Source organism: Lutra lutra, chromosome 4, assembly GCF_902655055.1.
Source record: "Lutra lutra chromosome 4, mLutLut1.2, whole genome shotgun sequence".
NCBI classification, from domain to species: Eukaryota; Metazoa; Chordata; class Mammalia; order Carnivora; family Mustelidae; genus Lutra; species Lutra lutra.
Window position 1 is genome coordinate 186,485,828 of NC_062281.1, and position 12,728 is coordinate 186,498,555.

Here is a 12,728-nt window from a genome sequence, read left to right on the forward strand (position 1 = left end):
CCACAGTCCAGAGGAGTTGCCCCAACGCGCCGGCGCGACGACAGAACGCGGGGGGAGGGGAGGAAAAAAAAACCTGTTCCCTTCATTGTGAGAGCGAACCGCCCCGCCCCGCATGGCGCGCGCGCACGTCCCACTCTCACACTTGCACACGCGCGCGCCGAGCTTGCGGCCCAATCCGGCGCGCATGCTCCGGGAGGGAGGCGGTGGCTGAGCCTGCGGCTTTTTTTGCTGGTTCCCTGAGAAGTTTCTGGAAAGACGGAGGCCAGGGGAAGCTGGGGGATGGGGATCGCAAGGAAGCGAGCGTTTAAGAGAAAGCGAAACATCCATAACACACCGCCACCGCCCCGCGTCCGTCCATTACGCCATGGCCACAGCAAAACCCAAGACCACCGAGACCCTCAAACGTCGGGGGGAAAAGCATGGAACTGCAGCAGACGCTCCTTCCTCTGCCTGTGCCTAGCGCCGAGGCCTCTAACCACGGGGAGAAGGGAAAGGGCAGGGGGAGCGATGAAAACCCTAAAACGCTCACTGGAGGCTTGCGTGGTGGAGTGAAAGCTGACATCCGCCCTCTGGAGCTGCCCGCGCACTCGTGGGCCGCCCGTGGCTGCTCTTTGGCTCTCGAGCGTGGGCTCTGCATTGGGATTCTACGCGGCTGCCGAAGTACTGCTCTGGGGCTCCTTGACCCGTTTCCTTAATTTCCCCCCGTTTGGGGGGGTGTCCTTTGATTCCCCCTTCCTGTCTTCACTTTGGTGGCCAAGAGCTAAAGCTGCGGGTGCGGAGACCCTAGGAAAGGGCTGCTCCCTTATCGCGCCAGCCCGAGAAGCGTCCCGGGCGGGCACGGGTCGCCCGTCTGTTGTGCGAAGCCCAGTTCTCTCGGTTTTTGTACCGTTCAGTGAGAGCCTCCGGCAGTGGGGCACATTTGGAAGCGCAAAGGCAGTACCCGCACAAAGGCGCCGCCTCGTTTGCGGACTCGAGGAGCGGCGGACGAGGAGAGGGAAGGCTTGAGGCGTCAAGGCGCGCCGCTGCCCAGGGAGGGTCACCCGGGGAGCCACCCTGAGAGAGCCCAAGAGGGCACTGCCGTGCTGACAGGGACGGGGGAGTGGGGTGGTCCGCGGCGCCTTTTATTTCCCCGCAGGGGCCCGCTCTTGGCCAGGCGCGGCTGCCATTTTGTGGCGCGGCCGCCATTTCGCGGAGCCAAAGGGGCAGGGCGGCGGGGGAGGGGCGCGCGCCGCCGCGGCCTGCGGGGTTGGGGGGCGGGGCTGGCGGAGGCGCCCGGGCAGCCCCCCAGCCGCGAAGGCGAGCGCGTCCCCTTTGTTCTTCGCCTCTGGGCTCTCGGGCGCCTCCGCCCCGGAGCCGCGCTGAGTGCGCGCGGCGTGTGCCCCCGACCGGCTGCCGAGGGGCGTGCGCACAGTCCCAAATCCCTTCTGGCCTCCGAGCCTGTCCAAGTCGGGGCTCGTCACCCCCACCCCCGCTCTGCGAAAAGAATGCGTTTTATTTGGCCGTGCCCCGAACACCACCGTGGGAAGCCGTAGTTCGCCCTGAGAATGCAGGCGCTTTCTGCGACCCTCGCGCGGGGCGGGGGCGCGCCGCGGATGGGCTTGGACGCCGCTTCCTCGAGCCGCAGAGGCGCCCTGCAAATAGCAAAATGCCGAGCTGGGAGAGCTGGGAGACCCGACCGAGGTGCCGAGCACCGGCGTAACCGAGAGGTCGAGCTCTTTAAAAAAGAAAGAAAGAAAGAAATGTCTTTGAAGTGTTGTCATCAGTAGGAGAACCGAGACGTTGGTGTTCATTGGCTGGCTGCGAAGCACGCACTGCGCAACTGGTTTCTGATAGGTTTTATAGCCCATTTCGATCTGAGCCATAAACTGGAACAATAGATTGGAATATTTTATTTCTGTCTGTTGAGAACATCTTCCATTTAACTTCTTTTTTAAGCCCCTTATGAGTATGTAAATAGCAAATTGACTCAATAAAATACTATGTGTCTTCCAGGGTCATTTCACATCCTGAAAGAGCTATTGTTTTTCTGATTTCAAGGGAATATTTAAATGTGAATCTTGGCAATTTAATGTTAACTTTGCGGCTGGAATCAACAAAGCCAGGAAACTCAAGAGTAATGTTGCTATATTTGTCTTCCAGCTTGCTTTTTGTGCAAGGTATTTTTGTTTAATGTGGGCTTTTTAAAAATTCTGGAACATAGAAAAAATAAAAAATAATAATGTGGGGTGGGTTTTTTTGTTTTTGTTTTGTTTTTCCTAAGTTTTGTTTTTCTTCACAGCAGCGTGAGTTCATAACCCAGCCAGCTTTTTCTGGCTCAAGTCTTTTGGTGCTGCAGCTACAGTAGGGTTTTATTCTCTCCCCTTACTATGTATAATTACTGGGGGTTGGTTATCTATTTCAGTAATAGGGGCGTTAAGCTCATAATGATAGGATGAAGAGTTTAAAAAATATGTTTTCGAGGGAACAGATCAAGATTTGATCGCTTCCAGATGAAAGAAACATCTGAGGAGTGGCTGTTAGATCCCAAATTTTGTCTTAGTTTCAATAGGACTGAAAGCACTTTTTGGAATTTTTAAATTTTTTAAACTCCTCTCAATATTTTATAAAGCACAATATTATATATTTTTGGTATGGAGAGTTTATGAAAATAATTGTTTTGAAAATGCTGTTACTTTTTGCCTGCACAACCAAAATTAAGTAGTATGAAACTATTTTATTGGGAATTAGGACAGATTATCCTAATAACACAGACAAAACATTATGCCTTCAGCAGCCAGGCAGCTGAAACTAGAGGATGATTGCACAATCCTTTCACTCTGTACAGATGTAGAGGATCTATTTAACAATTCTAATTCCTAGAATTTGTTTTTATTTATAAAACATTTTTTTAAAACAGAGATCACAAGTAGGCAGAGAGGCAGGCAGAGAGAGAGAGGAGGAAGCAGGCTCCCCGATGAGCAGAGAGCCCGATGCGGGGCTCGATCCTAGAACCCTGAGATCATGACCTGAGCCGAAGACAGAGGTTTAACCCACTGAGCCACCCAGGCGCCCCTATAAAACATTCTTATTTCACACCTTTAACTGTTACACTTAATGCTAAAAGCACATCCTTTTTTTGTACAAAATATTTTCAATTTGTATTTTCTTTAGAGTGGGTGGTATTTCGCACTGTTCTCCTCTCCCTTATGATCAATGGCAAACATTTGCAAAACAGTTGAACACAAATTCAGGAAACTCTTTCCCGACCCTAATGTTGGCCTCAAAACATTTTCCAGCTTCCTAAGCCAAAAAGCCCAAACAGTATTAAACAGGTGGACTTTAAACGTGTAGAAGGCCATGTTCAAATAAACATTCCGAATTACAACAATTTTATGATCTACCCTTGGAGTAAAAATGCTTTGTATGTAGTCCTAGGACTGGTTTCCTTTTGTCAAACAATGCAGGACTAGAGAATTCCACGATCACCAATCCATTGTTCCTGTAGTTTTTCTTTCTTTTTCAACTGTTCTTCTGAACTAATTTGTAGCATTTTGTGTTCCCTGAGAGAGTGGATGTTAACCAGAACCTTTAACTATACCAAGATCCTTTAGACAGCCAGGGCAGCATCTACATGGCACGTGCTAGGCCTCTTGGGCTTTTTTTTTTTTTTTTTTTTTTTTTTTTGGCATTTAGTGAAGATTGTGTGCCCCTTTTCTAAACAACATAGAAATACTGAAGATCTCTAGCCATTGTTCCAGGAAAGGACAGCTTTTCATGCCAAATTCTAGCATAGGAGGGAATTTAAAACAGTAACCGTAATGACCTTTTCCTAGTAAGGATAATTTAAACTCTTCTAGAGACTTTAGTAATATGGGAAGTTCTTCAAAATGTTTTTGGCAGCGGTGAAGTACTCCCACATGCTGTAATAGCCTTTCCCCTTTGAGGCAAAACTCAGAAGTTCAGCATTTCAGAAGCGTTGGAGTTCAAAGAAAATCTTTGCAGCCAATAGTATGTTTCTTAAAAAAATAGAAACACATCTACGAAAATAAAGACTCCTGGAACAACCCAACATTTATCTTGTCCGGGTATACATGATCATCCCTATAACAAGATTCTATCCTGATAATTGTGCAGATTGTATGAAACCTGTAGATTTATCGTTTGGCGTCATGGTTTAAATGGCCTGTATAGACATCAAAAAGACGTCTAAAAAGTCAAGATCTTTATTACTTTGTTTATTTAACAAATAATTTTTGAGCATCAACTTTGTGCCAAGTACTTGGGATATTATGTCACTGAAGAAGTAATCAGATCTCTGTTCTCATGAAGCTGAATTGGCTTGGGGAGGGGAGTGCAGGGGTGCCGGTGGGAGGGGGAGAAAGACAAATAAGGCTAGAAGCAGGAGCCAGTGAGGAGAAAGGGTTGGCTTCACTGGCTAAGGGGATCCTGGATTTATTTTGAAGGTAAACCCTGAGGGCCTTGATGATGGATTGAACATAGAGTCGATAAAAAGAGGAGTCAAAGACGAGCCTGAGGTATTTGACCTGAGCAACTAGAGAGATCAAGTTGCCATCAACTGAACTAGGGAACACTGGCTAGAACCATTTTGCAGAGCAGTATTAAGATCTCAGTTTTAACTATGTTCAGTTTGAGGTATTAGATGTTCAGTTGGAGGCATTAGGTAGGCTGCTGAATATGAGTTCAGGAAGAAGTCCTGAAGATCTATATATATATATATTTTTTTTTTAAGATTTTATTTATTTATTTGACAGAGAAACCACAAGTAGGCAGAGAGGCAGGCAGAGAGAGGAGGAAGCAGGCTCCCCGCTGAGCAGAAAGCCCGATGCGAACCCAGGACCTGGGATCATGACCTGAGCCGAAGGCAGCGGCTTAACCCACTGAGCCACCCAGGCGCCCCCTGAAGATCTATATTTTTATATACTATTTAGGTGATATATTGTATATGTGTATATTGTGTCTATGTGACTGTGCACTTGAGAGAAAGAGGGAGAGAGAGGTAGCAAGTAAGCCAGAGGGAAGGAGAGTTTGGAGTTAGCAGCATATGAATGGAATTTGACATCTGAAACTGGATGATGTCACCAAGGGAAACCGGCAGGGAAAAAAAAAACCCAGGAAAACCCTGGGGCACTTTGACACTTAAGAAAGAGGTCTCGGCAATTATCATATGATCCCTCTGATATGAGGAATTTGAGAGGCAGGGTGGGGGGTTGTGGGGGGTAGGGAAGGGAAAAAAAAACACGATGGGAGGGAGATAAACCTTAAGAGACTCTTAATCTCACAAAACAAAGTGAGGGTTGCTGGGGGGTAGGGGGTGGGTAGGATAGGGCGGTTGGGTTATGGACATGGGGAGGGTGTGTGCTATGGTGAGTGCTGTGAAGTGTGTAACCCTAATGATTCACAGACCTGTACCCCTGGGGCAAATAATATATGTTAATAAAAATAATTTTTAAAAAAAGAAAGAGGTCTCAGAAGTGAGGAACTTGCAAAGCAACTGAAGGAACCAATGCGTTGGGGAGGAGGAAAACCCAGAGAGGGTAGTGCCCCGGAAGGCGGAGGAAGAAACTGAAGGAGGGAGTGATCAGTCTTATCAACTGTGGAATGCAGACAAGAGGTTAAAATGAGGCAGGAGGACTGACTGTTGGAGCATCGCAGAGGTCACCGGTGACCTTGACGAGAGAAGTTTGGGCGGAGCAGTGGGGCAAGAGCTTGACTGGACTAGATTGAAGGGAAAAAAAAATCAGTGACTCTGGAGTCACTTTGGGAAAAATACTGCTGTAGACTTAGAGGGGAAGGTACCAGGGTTGGTGATGGTAGAAAGTACATTCTGTTTCAGAAAGTTCCTGGGTCAGTGCAAGACTCAGGAACTCAAAACCTTCAGGCTTCTGGAAGAATTACTACACCCTCAGGATATGGTCTGCTTCTCACCTTGTATCTGTTCCATAATGACATGAATAATGCACAGTTTCTTTGGAAAAAGACTACTACCTTTCTATAAACTCTGCAGATCCTTATTTTTTTTTTAAGATTTTATTTATTTACTTATTTGACAGAAAGAGATCACAAGTAGGCAGAGAGGCGGGGTGGGGTGTGTGTGTGGGGGGGGAGCAGGCTCTCTGCTGAGCAGAGAGCCCTATGTGGGGCTCGATCCCAGGACCCTGAGATCATGACCCGAGCCAAAGGCAGAGGCCTAACCCACTGAGCCACCCAGGTGCCCCCAGATCCTTATTTTTAAATTTATGTTTTTATTATGTTCAGTTAGCCACTGTATAGTACCTTAGTTTTTGGGTTTTTTTTTTTTAAGATTTTATTTATCTATTTGACAGATCACAAGTAGGCAGAGAGGCAGGCAGAGAGAGAGAGGTGGAAGCAGGCTCCCTGCCAAGCAGAGAGCCCGATGTGGGGCTCAATCCCAGGACCTTGAGACCATGACCTGAGCCAAAGGCAGAGGCTTAACCTACTGAGCCACCCAGGTGCCCCAGTACCTTAGTTTTTGATGTAGTGTTCAGCTGATTCATTAGTTACATATAACACCTAATGCTCATCACAGCACGTGCCCTCCTTACTGCCCATCACCCTGTTACCCTCTCCCCCTCAGGCCCCTCCCCTCTGAAACCCTCACTTTGTTTCCCAGGGTCCGTAGTCTCTCATGGTTCATCTCTCTCTCTGATACACTCTGCAAATTCTGAACGTGGAGTTTGGTCAGTACTTGGAAGAATTTGGTCAGTAGGACAAAGAATGTAGCAGAGAGCTTTTTCTGCAATTTATATAACCATCAGTGCTCACCAGTAGTCTGAGGTGATTCAGCCAGTCATGCAATGCTTAGAGATGCACAAAGCAGACTTTGCCCTGGTTTCTCAAGCGTGTACCCCAATAATCCCTGATGACTCTGCAGATTTTGTTGGACTTCCTGTAAATGATGGCAAATTGACTCTGTCACAGGAATGGTAATGTCTTAAGAGTGAGCTGCCCTGGTGTTTCCTTTCAATAGGTTTCCCTGCACCTGTCCTCTCTGAACCTGCTCTAGTCACAGCAGTCCCCAGCGAATGACAGTTAACTAGATTGGCTGTGTGCTTTATTTGAAGACGTATTTATCATCCTGGGCTTGAGCTCCACTGTTAGAATCCTGTCCATTGATAAACATAGGTCAGTTAAAAAAATTTTTTTAAGATCTTATTCATTTATTTGACAGAGAGAGAATAAGAAGGGAGAGCAGCAGGCAGAGGGAGACGGAGAAGCAGGCTCCCGCTGAGCAAGGAGCCCAATGTGGGGCTTGATCCCAGGACCCTGGGATCATGACCCAGGCCAAAAGCAGCCGCCTAACCAACTGAGCCACACAGGCGCCCCAAATTTTTTATTTTCAATCACATTGCCTTATCATTTCTTAGAGGCGCATGTGATAAAATACAGATATAAAGTATTATGTGTACTTTATTCTGAACTATTTACGCTGAATAGTCACTGAAACCATCTCTATTTGGAAGTATTTCTCAATTTGGGTGGCTTAGTTGGTTAAGCGTCTGCCTTCGGCTCACGTCCTCATCCCAGGGTCTTGGGACTAAGTCCCCAGATTGGGCTCCCTAATCAGCTGAGAGCCCAGAGCCTCTGCAGCCCCCCTTCCTTGAACTCTCTCTCTCTCTGTCAAATAAATAAAATCTTGAAATGGAAGTATTTTTTAATTTGGATGCAGCCTAGAATATCATACAGTTGTTTGTGTTTCCTAATACTCACGAAATGATGCACTGGCTAGCTTATGTAGTCTTAAACTGTTTTTCCCTTGTCCCAGAACACACTGTGCTTCTGTCAGTTACCCTGATTTTTTCTGTAGTGATTCATTTGGCGTCTGAGGACAAATGTCTCCCTACAGCAGAATGTCAGAATCCTAGGGCATTCTGGTACATCTACCTTGTGGAACTTTCTCACACCTCCTGAAAATCACTGATGTAGAACTTAAATATAACTGAGGAACAAAAGGCCATTTCCTTCGAAAACCACTTATTTGACGTGAGATTTATTTCCGGCGGTATGAGGGCATCAGTTGCTGGCACAGAGGATATATCATGAATATCTGACTTCCTTCAGAGGTCCAAGAGTACTACATTTTTAAAAAGACATATCTCCTTTCTTCTTATTTATTTATTCTTTAGTAGGCTCTATGCCCCATGTGGGGCTTGAACTCATGACCCCATGATCAAGAGTCACGTGCTCAACCAAAGGGAGCCAGCCAGGCACCCCCATATCTCCTTTCTTATTTTGAAAAAGTGTAACATCTATTATATTGGAGATATTGAAATTATTTGCACAAATATCATGGTAGATGTTTTGTTTTTTATTTTTTTATTTTTTTTTTAAGATTTTATTTATTTATTTGACAGAGATCACAAGTAGGCAGAGAGGCAGGCAGAGAGGGAGAGAGGAAGAAGCAGGCTCACCGCCGAGCAGAGAGCCCATGCGGGGCTCGATCCCTGGACCCTGAGATCATGACCTGAGCCGAAGGCAGAGGCTTTAAACCCCTGAGCCACCCAGGCGCCCCATGTTTTGTTTGTTTTTTAAAGATTTCATTTGTTTATTAGAGAAAGCACATGAGAGAGCATGAGCAAGGGAGGGGGAGGAATCAGGACAGAGAGAGAGGAAGATGCAGACTCCCCTCTGATCAGAGAACCTGATGTGGGGCTCAATCCCAGGACCCCCGGGATCATGACCTGAGCTGAAGGCAAACGCTTAACTGACTGAGCCACCCAGGCACCCGCCATGCTGGATGTTTCTAACCATTGGTCATATTTCTACCTTTTGGAGAAAAACAGAACAAGTTTTTGGGTTTTCTGTTTTTCTTGGCCAATCCTCTGAATATTTGAACTTATCTTTATTAAAAAAAAAAAAAAGACTTTATTTATTTATTTGGCAGAGAGAAAGTGTGCACAAGCAGAGAGCAGCAGCCAGAGGGAAAGAGAGAAGCAGCCTCCCTGCTGAGCAGAGAGCCCAACATGGGGCTCCATTCCAAGACCCTGAGATCATGACCTGAGCCAAAACCAAGAGTCGGATGCTTAACTAACTGAGCCACCAAGGCACTCCTACAATACTTTTTTATAACTCTGCTTATACACAGTAGACAATTGATGTGGGCAGGAAAGTTTGACTGGATCTATGTTCTTAAGTAGGGGAGAAGGAATGCAGTGCCTGCATACAGGAAGACACTGACTTTGGATGGGCATATAAAATCGTTCATCTGTCTGTAGCCAATTAAGCCGAATGTGCTCTTTCCCCATGGGGCCCAGTGTGCAATGGCTGCAAACAGTGCCCTCCTTGGTAGTATGTGCAGCCTGTTGCCTGTATGAGTTGCTTCAAGGGACCTTGGAGACAGTGGACATTCGTGTCTGACCTCATGCTCTCCCACGTCTAGGCCCCAGACAGGAAAGCAGGTGCCTTTGGAAAGCCTCAGGGCACAGTGATCAGGGTCCACATCCGCCAGGTCATCACGTCCATCCGTGTCAACCTGCAGAACATGTGACTGAGCTACCAAGAGGCATGTGATTGAGGCTCTAACCAGGGCAAAGTTCAAATTCCCTGGCCACAGGCAGGAAGAGCCACATCTTCAAGAAGTGGGGTTTTCCTGGGTTTATTGTGAATGGATGTACAGACATGGTGGCTGAAAAGCCCATCCCAGGTGGCCATGGGGTTAAATACACCACTAATGGTGGCCCCTCTGAATAAACAGCATGCCCTGCGCTCATGAGAAACTCGGCATTGCCCCCCCGGCTTATTCATGCCCATCAGTAAATCCTACTTCTGGTCCAAAAATAATAGATAGCTAGATCGCTAGGTAGAAAGAAATAGTTCACCCAGTGGAAGACCAGAAGCCAGGATACAGGCATGAAAATGCCACGAGCTATGGTTGAACGAGTGTGTCCAGGAGATGCCACTTATGCTGAGACAGCATCAAGAAACACAAGTGAGGGGCGCCTGGGTGGCTCAGTGGGTTGGGCCGCTGCCTTCGGCTCAGGTCATGATCTCGGAGTCCTGGGATCGAGCCCCGCATCGGGCTCTCTGCTCAGCGGGGAGCCTGCTTCCTCCTCTCTCTCTGCCTGCCTCTCTGCCTGCTTGTGATCTCTGTCAAATAAATAAATAAAATCTTTAAAAAAAAAAAAAAGAAAGAAACACAAGTGATCCAGGCTTCATTTTTCCAACTTAATATGAGAAAGATGACACAGTACACCTGCCGAAAGGTTTGGATTTACTTCCTGTGTTCTTGGGCATGTCCCTTAAACGTTTTTGGCAGGATCTTGGTGTAGTTTATGTGCCACCAAATGGTCATTACCCAAAATAGTGCCTGGCAAACAGTAGCTGTTCAATAAACATTCACCAAATTGGTTTCAGGAACTATCTACCAAATATCCATACCACACACGCCACCTCTATCCCACAGGGCTGTTTTGAAGATCCCATAAAAGGAGAGAACGGATGTGAAAATGCTTTGTCATCTGAGGAAAGCTCTTCACATCGGATGTGGTTTTGTTTGGGAGAGTTAGGATAAAGTCCACAGAGGTGTTTTTTTTTGTTGTTTTTTTTTTTTGACTCCTTAAATGAGAAATATATAAATGTGGAAACAGGGTCATTGTTACTTAGCACTTTTTTTTTTTTTTTTTTTCCTCAGCGGGTTATATCAAAACCTACAGGGTCTGTCAACTGACTTGAAACTCAAGGGCAGACACAACATTAACACAAAATAGGATTTGGCTTGTAACCCACATAACATCACAGAACTGACAAAGTAAAAAAAGTAAAAAAACAAAAAAAAAACACCACCAACAACAAAACCCAAACCATCTAAGTCAGCTAGCTTTATATGAATGTCATAAATTAAGCTCCAAGTTACATTTATTTATTTATATATTTTTATTTAAGTGATTGCTACACCCTACGTGGGACTCGAACTCACAACCCTGATGGGGTACCTGGGTGACTCAGTTGGTTGAGCGTCTGCCTTAGGCTTGGGTCCTGATCCCAGGAGGCTGGGATCGAGCCCTGTATCAGGCTCTCTGCTGAGCGGGGAGCCTGATTTTCCCTCTTCCTCTGCCTGTCGCTCCTCCTGCTTGTGCTCTCTTTCTCTGTGTCAGGTAGATACATCTTAAAAAAACAAAAACAAACAAAAAAACAACCTCATGACCCTGAGAGCAAGAGTTGCACACTCTTCCCACTGAGCCAGCCAGGCGCCCCTCCAGTTACAGTTATAATACTGAGCACATAACTATTATATTATCTCTCCTTTTTTGCTTTGTTTTCTCGTGGATTATAATATCCAAAGCAAATACTGTATTGGAGATGTGGATTTACTTTGCTAGGCAACAATAAAACTTCAAACATATTGATTTTTTTAAAAGACTTTATTTATTTATTTGACAGAGAGCACAAGCATGGGGAGCAGCAGAGGGAGACGGAGAAGCAGAGCAGGGAGTCTGAAGTGGGTCTTGATCTCAGGACCCCGGGATCATGACCCAAGCTGAAGGCAGATGCCTAAGAACTGAGCCACCCAGGTGCCCCCATATTGATGTTTTCCTGAGAATTTCTTTCTTTCTTTCTTTCTTTCTTTTTAAGATTTTATTTATTTAGGGGCGCCTGGGTGGCTCAGTCATTAAGCATCTGCCTTTGGCTCAGGTCATGATCCCGGGGTCCTGGGATTGAGCCCCACATCAGGCTCCCTGCTCAGCGGGAAGGCTGCTTCTCCCTCTCCCACTACTCCTGCTTGTGTTCCCTCTCTCACTGTCTCTCTCTGTCAAATAAATAAATACATAAAATTTTTTAAAGATTTTATTTATTTATGTATTTGAGAAAGAGAGCAAGCTCGTGCGTATGGGGCAGGGGTTGGGGGGACAGAGGGAGAGGGAGAGAATCCCGAGCAGACTCGCTTTGAGCAGAGTCCGACACAGGGTTCCATCTCACAACCCTAAGATCATGATCGGAGCGGAAATCAAGAATCAGACTCTTAATCGACTGAGCCACCCAACTGCCCTTCCGCTGAGAATTTAACACACCTCAAGTACACCAGACTGTTTATTTTCTTGATAAATCTATATGATCTTCCCACACATTATAGGACTGATCTGGACAAAGTTTTAGCTAATAAGAATAACTAAGAAAAAAGAAAAAAATCCCACTCAGTGCATTTCCATTTACTTGCCATTCCAGGGACTAGAGTAAGTAATACACTTGACCGTTGAAGTTTGAAAGCAATTTCCCTTATGCTAAGGTGTTTTTTTTGTTTTGTTTTGTTTTGTTTTCTCCTGTTAAGTAAACTCTACCCCCCAACCTAGGGGTCAAACGCATGATCCTGAGATCAAGAGCCACGAGCTCTAAGCCACCCAGGCATCCCACGTGAAGGTTTTATTCCTAGGAGTTTTAGAAGGTTTTATTTCTAGAAGCCCCTATCTGTGGTCCCAATGGCATATCTACAAGGAGAAGTAAAACGACTCATGCCATCATTTTCAATTTTTCATCATTATTGCCAGTGACTCAATATTACATAATTAGCCAAGGTCATACAAGACAATTCAATGGAGCAATTTAGGATTAAATCTAGGAATTAGACATTAGGAACTCTCTGGGATTCCCCGAAGTGTTTTTAAGTGTTGCAATGCGGGGAATGCTTAATTAGACTTCCAGCCTAGTTCCTGCTGTTACCCAGCACCGGGCCTTGTAGGATTACCTAGAAAAAAATATTCAGTTCTCAGAAGCTC

General features: G+C 45.9%; 1 non-coding gene across 1 annotated transcript; it reads left to right on the forward strand.

Annotated features, from left to right (window-relative positions):
- The first annotated feature begins 9,227 nt into the window (after positions 1 to 9,227).
- LOC125099540 (small nucleolar RNA SNORA70) lies at positions 9,228 to 9,360 on the forward strand. Its single transcript, XR_007127253.1, has one exon. It is a non-coding gene; the product is annotated as a small nucleolar RNA SNORA70 (small nucleolar RNA).
- The last annotated feature ends 3,368 nt before the right edge of the window (positions 9,361 to 12,728 follow it).